Source organism: Enhydra lutris, unplaced genomic scaffold, assembly GCF_002288905.1.
Source record: "Enhydra lutris kenyoni isolate GAN:26980312 unplaced genomic scaffold, ASM228890v2 scaffoldscaffold55, whole genome shotgun sequence".
NCBI classification, from domain to species: domain Eukaryota; kingdom Metazoa; phylum Chordata; class Mammalia; order Carnivora; family Mustelidae; genus Enhydra; species Enhydra lutris.
In genome coordinates this window covers 4,355,717-4,364,487 of record NW_019154139.1, presented here as the reverse complement: position 1 = coordinate 4,364,487, position 8,771 = coordinate 4,355,717, and positions in this window count along the sequence as shown.

Below are 8,771 nucleotides of genomic sequence, written 5' to 3'. Positions count from 1 at the left end.
GGGCAGAAGCAGGAGCCATGGGTGGGACCGCCAGCATGCGCTGGGTCACCTTTGAGGCCAAGGAGAATGAGAACATCACCATGGTGAGGGCATCCAGTTTTTGGAAAATGTGATTGATTACATGATGCTCCCCATTCGGTTCGAAGTCTCTGCAGTATTCTGGTCCTCCTGGTGCCTCAGTTTCTGGTGAAGTGAAGACCAAAGTAGCTGAGGGTCTCATTGGAGCAAGCCAAGAAAGACTCTGAAATTCAGAACGACTAAAGGAGGGAGGAGTTAACCAGAGGTAACCAGAGCTACTCCTCGAGAGAGAGGGTATCAAGGGAAGAGGCATGAGCCAAGGCAAAGCACCTGGCTAAGCAGCTGGGAGAGAAAGATGGAGCGATAGAGAAGCAGGACACATTCTACAGAGAGCAGCTGGCTGGACGGAGGGACAGGAGCTCAGAATTCCACAAAGTCACCACTGAACAGTGTCGGAAAGCTGCTGGGGAGGGGAAAGCAACGTCGACCCAATGTGCGCTTCATCCTGTCTGTGCTGATCTGCAGACCCAGATTCTCCAGTGTTCCCGCCAGAACACCCCGCAGATGCTCGGCGGCTATGCTGGCCAACCAGTAAGTGCGCGGTGTCCGTCAGGCCACACCGAGTATGCCTGAGCAGGGAGCGCCAACTTCTAGAGCAAGCAAAACCCCTCGAAGGTAATTCTGGAGGCAGAACATTTTTGTTTCCTAGGAAGAAAGGAACCTCTTTAAAGAGAAGATGAGGGGCGCCTGGGTGGCTCAGTGGGTTAAGCCGCTGCCTTCGGCTCAGGTCGTGATCTCAGGGTCCTGGGATCAAGCCCCGCATCGGGCTCTCTGCTCAGCGGGGAGCCTGCTTCTCTCTCTCTCTCTCTCTCTCTCTGCCTGCCTCTCTGCCTACTTGTGATCTCTCTCTGTCAAATAAATAAAATCTTTAAAAAAATTTTAAAAAGTAAAAAGAGAAGATGATAAGAGAGAGGCACCAGGGAGCAGATCCAGCAGCGGCGTATCCCGGTTTGATGAGTTGTAGTTTGAAAAGCCGAGCCCCACATCAGTTATCGGCCAGCAAGGACACACTGCAGTGTTCGTCAACCCTGTGCGTGACGACAGGAAGGGAGAGGCAGCCCTCTCTACCTTTTTAACTTCCTAGTCAACCTTCTCTTCTTACCGAGTCCATGATTGGGGGGGTGAATCCTCACTCCAGCAAAGCTGGGGGTCGGGATGAGTGGCTGGTGCGGGGGGGGACACCTCGATCTCGGCCCAGCGGTACTAGATAGAGCTGTCTAGGCTGTGGTGTGTTGGCTCCTTTCTCTCTTTTCTCCTTGACTGTCTAAGGAGTCACTTCAGTTTAACTGAGGCTGATCATGCAAGTGGGGAGACCAGAAGGAGAGGGAAGCGCACCTCTTCTACTCGAGTAGACTATGATTACAAGTGGAACAAGGCATTTGTTTGAACGACGCGAAGGCAGTCTCGGCTTATGCAACCTCTTCTCTACCGTGAGTACTGACATCTTTACTTCACTCACACTCAATGTTTTCCAGCGGGGAAGTGAAAGAGAGTCTTATGTGTTTTCTGTTTCCAAGTATTGGGAGGCCCAGAACACTGGCCAGGATGCTAGAACACAGCGGAATAAACGCTGCTGCAAACCTGCCTCCCCAGCAGGACCGCACTTCTCTCCACCAAAGAGCCATAGCCTTTTGCACCCCCACATCGCTTAGCAGATGGGAAGTTCCTAAAAAAGCTGACTGGATCGGATATTTTATTTTATTTTATTTAAGATTTTATTTATTTATTTGACATACAGAGATCACAAGTAGGCAGAGAGGCAGACAGAGAGAGGGAAGCAGACTCCCCACTGAGCAGAGAGCCCGATGCGGGGCTCGATCCCAGGACCCTGGGATCATGACCTGAGCCGAAGGCAGCAGCTTAACCCACTGAGCCACCCAGGTGCCCCCGGATATTTTATTTTAAAATATGCCTATGTGTTATCATGATACAGATACAGTTTGTTATTTTTCAAATGATATATCATTTGGTGACTTCAGATACAAAGGACTTGGCTAAGAACTAGGCTCTAGTGCCACGTGGACTGAAATTCAAGCTCAGGTCCTTCACCAACTGACTGGCTGTGGCACAGAATGATTTTCCTGCAGAAGGAAAATTCAGGTCCATCTAGAATTCCCTTTCCAGCTAAATACCAATACAACGATGAGGGAGAAAAGAGTGTTTTGTGTGTTTTTTTTTCCTTAAGTGACTAAGAGAATACCATTATAGAAATTATCACTGAAAGAAATACTACAGGATTTATTTCCAAAAGAAAACTCTTGGAAGACAGAAATCTAAGAAAAAGTGTTGGATAAAGTAATTGGCAACCATGTGGCAAATCTAAACCAGCACTATTTAAAAACTGTAGCACGCAGGGGCCTGCAGTGGCTCAGTTGCTTGGGCATTGGGCTCTTGATTTCGGCTCAGGTCATGGTCTCGGGGTCATGAGGTTGAGCCCCATGTCGGGCTCTGTGCCGAGCGAGGAGCCTGCTTAAGATGCTCTCCTTCTCCTTCTGCCCCTCCCCCCAAAACAAGACAAAACAATAGCACTAGGAAGGGATCTGAAGACTACAAAAATGAGATGGAAGTGAAGTAAGGAACAACAATGGAATAAAGATAGGAGGGGTGTTTGGATTAAAGCATTTTAAGGTTTGAGAACTATTCAAAACTAAAGGAGAGGTAGTAATTAATTTCAGATTAAGTCAAAATAAATGTTAAGTATAGAAAGAGAACAAAACCTCAAACCCTTAAGGTGGGGTGGAAATGGAGGAAGGGATACAATGAAAACTCAATCCATCCAGCCAAAGATAAGAGTTTTTGGGGGCACCTGGTGGTTCAGTCGGTTAAGCGCTTGCCTTCAGCTCAGGTCATGATCCCAGCGTCTTGGGATCGAGCCTCCAGATGGGCTCTCTGCTTGGAGGGGAGTCTGCTTCTCCCTCTCTCTGCCCCTCCTCACCACTTGTGTTCTCTCTCAAATGAATAAATATTTTTTTAAAAAGGAGATTTTTAAAGTCAAACAAATAAAAAGACATAAAAAGTACGATGTACAAAAGTAGGTGGCAGAAATGAATGCACACGCATCTACAGTCACCATACCTGCACAGAGTAAAGTTAGCATTGGAAGACAAACTCACAGACAAGGCATTAGTAAGGAAAGTGCACCTTTGTTTATTTATTTATTTATAAGAAACATACCATAGCTGAAGCACCTGAAAGATTGAGACCAGAGGGAGAGGAATGGTTTACCAGGCAAATATTACCCAAAAGAAAGCTGGTGCAGTTATTTCAGTATCAGAAAAAAAAAAAAGAAAGTATCATTAGAGTTAAGAGGCTATGATAAAAGGAACATTTTTCTCACAAAGGTACAAAATTTCTGAACCTCTATTGAACCTAACAACACAATCTCAAAACATATAAACCCCAAATCGACAGAATTATAAGGAGAGATTAACAAATCCACAATCAAAGTGGGAGAATACACCATCTTTCCAAGGGCATATTGAACATTCATGAATATTGATCATGTACTAAGCTATAATGCGAGACTCAACAAATACAAAAAACCAATATAATAAAGACCAATTCCTGAACATACTATCATAGAAATCAGTGACAAAAATAAGCAAAAAATGTCTATAAGTTACAATTTTTGAAAATAAATTTCAAAATAATTCATGAGTCAAAGAAGAACTCAGCAAGTATAATTTAGGGCTGAGTAATAATATTTTTACACTTACCCTCCAGTGTTCCCTTCCACCCCATCTTGACCAATGCTGTCAAAGACAACACACACACACACACACACACACACACACACACACACACACACACACACAGTGTTGGAAATGAAGAAACCAAACAGCCGTTGTCTGCAGAGGCTCTAGCATTGAAAATCAAAGAGGATCAAGCACAAGCCATTGCTAGGAGACAGTTCAGTAAGATTGCAGGATATAAGATGAATACCCAAAAGTTAATGATTTGTCTATATGCCCACAATGAATATCTAGAAACTAACTTTTAAATCAGTTTTACAATAGTTATAAGTATTTAGGTATCTAGGAGCAAATCAAACAAAAGATATGTAGGGGCACCTGGGTGGCTCAGTGGGTTAAAGCCTCTGCCTTCGGCTCGGGTCATGATCTCAGGGTCCTGGGATCGAGCCCTGCATTGGGCTCTCTGCTTGGCGGGGAGGCTGCTTCCTCTTCTCTCTCTCTGCCTGCCTCTCTGCCTACTTGTGATCTCTCTCTGTCAAATGGGTAAGTAAAATCTTTTTTTTTTTTTAAAGATGTGTAAAATTGTAAAAGTTTATGAGCAAGAAACAGATGAGGAAACTTGATATTTTAGAGATGGGAACGCTCCTCAAACTAATATTAAATGTTAATATTAAATGCAATTTTACACAAAAATCTCAACAGGGCTTTCTGAAGAACTTGTAGACTGATTCCAAAATGTATGTGTAAGTGCAAAAGGCCAACTGTAACCAAGAATGCTTTGAATAATGCAGGAAGACTGACTTTCTTGGTTATCAAGACTTACCATGAAGTCATTATAATTAAGTTACTGGTATGAAATAACATACTGTGAATCAAAATAACAGACAGCCAAAATAGACTTGGGCATATATGAAACACAATACACAGCGAGCTGGTATTACAAAATGAAAAAGATTTAATAAATGAGGCTTGACATAGTTGGTTCCTGCAGCGGCTTGCACACAGCTTGTTAGAGCTAGGGAGGGCGAACAGGACCCTGTTTTCCAAATCCATCTGAAAACTGGTGGTCTCAGCTCTGGTCACTAACTGTGGCTTCTGACTGGAGGTTCAGATAGAAGGGAGCAGCCATTTCTGCTGCACCCCCTACATAGTTGGAAGTCCCCCCCAAGGCTCAAGTGACTTGTGGGATCTAAAGGACCAGTGTCCCTTTCCCCTCCCCCACCTTCATTATGCTCTTTTTTCCCCTCTTGGGAGCCAGACATTAAAGGTTAAGACATTCAAAAATACTTGCACATATGGGAAAAATTAGAAATGAGTCATGCATGCCTAAGGAAAGTCTTGGAAAAGACCTGAGAAGATGTTAAGTTTACACCTCAGGTTTACCTCCAGCACAGAGCCAGCCTGCAATTAAAAAATAATAATAACAAAAAACACCAAACACCAGGAAAGAGGGAGAATTTGATTTCCAGCATTACCACATTATTAGATTCAAATGTCCAGTTTTCAACAGTAACAAAAATCATAAGGCATGGTAGCGCAGTCATTAAGCATCTGCCTTAGGCTCAGGTCATGATCCCAGCGTCCTGGGATTGAGCCCCGCATTGGGCTCCCTGCTCAGAGGGAAACCTGCTTTTCCCTCTCCCACTCCCCCTGCTTGTGTTCCCTCTCTGGCTGTGTCTTCCATCAAATAAATAAATAAAATCTCAAAAGAAGAAGAAGAAGAAGAAACAGGAAAGCGTGGCCCATTTGAAAGGAAAAAACAAAACAGAAACTGTCCCTGAAAAAGACCTGATGGTAGACCTACTAGACAAAGACTTTAAAACAGGGGCGCCTGGGTGGCTCAGTGGGTTAAAGCCTCTGCCTTCGGCTCGGGTCATGATCCCAGGGTCCTGGGATTGAGCCCCACATCGGGCTCTCTGCTCAGCAGGGAGTCTGCTTCCTCCTCTCTCTCTGCCTGCTTCTCTGTGATCTCCGTCTGTCAAATAAATAAATAAAATCTTTAAAAAAAAGACTTTAAAACAACAGTCTGTAAGCTGTTCAAAGAACTAAAAGAAGATGTGAAGAAAGACAAGAAAATGATGTAGGAACAAAATGGAAACATGAATAAAAGAACAGTAACCCTAAAAAGAAACCAAGAAGAAATTCTGGAACTGAAAAGTAAGATAACTGAAGTGGAAAATTCATGGGGCACCTGGCTGCCTCAGTCAGTGGAGCATTCAACTCTTGATCTTGGAGTGCTGAGTTTGAGCCTCATGTTCAGTGTAGAGATCACTTAAAAATAAAATCTTAAAAAAAATCTATGAAATGGAAAATTCACTACAAAGATTCAATGACAGATCTGAACAAGCAGAAGAAAGCATTCCTGACCTTGAAGCTAGGACAGTGGATATGATCAAATCTCAGGAACAGAAAGAAAAAAAGATTGGAAAAGAAAATTAGCAGAGCCTAATGGAACTGTAGGACACCATCAAGGAGCCCAACATACATATTGTGGGAGTCCCACAATAGGAGAAAAGGGCAGAGAGAATATTTGAAGAAATAATGGCTGAAAACTTCCTAAACCTGATGAAAGACACAAATATAGACATTCAAGAAGATCAATAAAGTCCAAGCAAGATGAATCCAAAGACACCCACACCAACACAATATAATTAAACTTGTGAAAGACAAAGAGGAAATCTTTAAAGTCGTAAGAGAGAAGCAAATCATCAAGTACAAGTGACCCTCAATAAGACTATCAACAGATTTCTTATCAGAAATTTTGAAGGCCACAAGACAGGGGGCCAATACTTTCAAAATGCTAAAAGAAAAGGAAAACCCGGGGCGCCTGGGTGGCTCAGTAGGTTAAGCCGCTGCCTTCGGCTCGGGTCATGATCCCGGGTCCTGGGTTCAGGCCCTACATCAGGCTTTCTGCTCAGCGGGGAGCCTGCTTCATCCTCTCTCTCTGCCTGCCTCTCTGCCTACTTGTGATTTCTGTCAAATAAATAAATAAAATCTTTAAAAAAAAAAAAAAAAAGAAAAGGAAAACCCTGTCAACCAAGAATCCTATATCTTTCAAAAGTGAGGGAGAAAATAATCCCCAGATAAATAAAACTTGATGGAGTTCATACCACTAAACCTGCCCTGCAAGAAATGCTCAGAAGAGTCCTGAGGGGTGACGTAATAGAACACCAGACAGTAACAAAGTTGTACAAAGAAATAAGTATCTCAATAAAGGTAAATACCTGGGCAGTTGTTTAAAAGCTAGTATTGTAGCAATGGTTCATAAATGCGGGTTTGTTTGCTTGTTGTCTTCTCCATGACTTAAGAGACATACATTAAAAGAATTATCATCCTAAAAGTTAATATTATTGTCACTTTGATTTATAACTCCACATTTTCTCTAGATAATTTAAGAGATGAACGCATTTACAAGAATTATTAATTTATGTTTGGGCATACAATGCATAAAGATATAATTTGAGGGACATCAACAACTAAAAGGGGTGAGGACAGAGCTGTAAAGCAGCAGAGCTTGTGGGACACCTGGGTGACTCAGCTGGCTAAGTGGCTGCTTCGGCTTGGGTCATGATCCTAGGGCCCTGTGACTGAACCCCTCATCAGGCTCCCTGCTCACCAGGAGTCTGCTTGTCCCTCTCCCTCTGCTGTTCCTGCTTCACTCTCTTGGTCACATTCTTTTGCTCTCTCACTCACTCTCTCTCAAATAAATAAAAAAATCTTGAGAGAAAAAAAAGAAGCAGAGCTCTTGTATGTTATTTAAGTTAAGCTGGTATAAATTCAAATTAGAGTGTTATAACTTTAGGATGTGAAATGTAATCTCCATAGTTACCACAAAGAAAATAGCCCAGAATATAACCAAAAGGAAATGAGAAAGGAATTTAAACATTTCACTGCAAAAAAAAAACAAAAACAAAAAAAAAAAAAAAAAAAAAAAAAAAAGCAAAATGACCAAAATGACCAAAGTCCTTCTTCTCAGTAATTAACTGTAAATGAGATAAACACTCCAATCAGAAGACTGAGATTGGCACAACGAATAAAAGTGCATGATCCAACTATACACTGTCTACAAGATAGACTTTAGATCCAAATACACAAATAGACTGAAAACGAGAGGATGCGAAAAGATACTCCACACAAATGTAACCAGAAGAAAGCAGGGGTGGCTCTATTACTATCAGAGAAAATAAACTTTAAATCAAAAGAGGATACAAAAGACAATGAAGGTCATTATATATTAATAAAAGGTTTAAAGCAACAAGATAGAAGAATTACATTTACATACCTAAACATTTGTCCGTTTCATCCAGGTCATACAACTTCTTAGCATACAATTATCCATATTGTTTAGAGTCCTTTTTATTGCTTGAAGTCTGTTGTAACGTCTCCTCTTTCATTTCTGATTTAATAGTTTGAGTATTCTCTCTTCTTGGTCAGTGTAGCTAAAATTTTGCTAATTTTATCTTTTCAAAAAATTGATTTTGGGGTTTTTTTTTTTTTTTTTTTTTAATTTTATTTATTTGACAGATATGACAGGTAGGCAGAGAGGCAGGCATGGAGACAGGAAGGGAAGCAGGCTCCCTGCTGAGCAGAGAGCCCGATGTGGGGTTCGATCCCAGAACCCTGGGATCACAACCTGAGCCAAAGTCAGAGGCCTTAACCCACTGAGCCACCCAGGTACCCCCTTTTTTTTTTTTTCTCTTAGAGTAGAAGTTTTGTTCATTGATTTGAGATCTTCTTTCTAATATAAATTTTGTTCTATGCATGGCATTTGCTGCTTTCCTTGAGTTCTGGTATATTGGCTTCATTTTCTTTTATCTCTACATATTTCCTAGTTTCTCTGGTGATTTTTCTTTGCCTAGTCATTATTTATGATTGTCTATTTAAATCTCGTATTTTAAATTCCCCAAATTTCCTTCCTTTATTGACTTCTCATCTCATTCCATTGTACAGACTTTGTATGATTTCAATCGTTTTAACTTTAGGAGGCTTTATGACCTAACC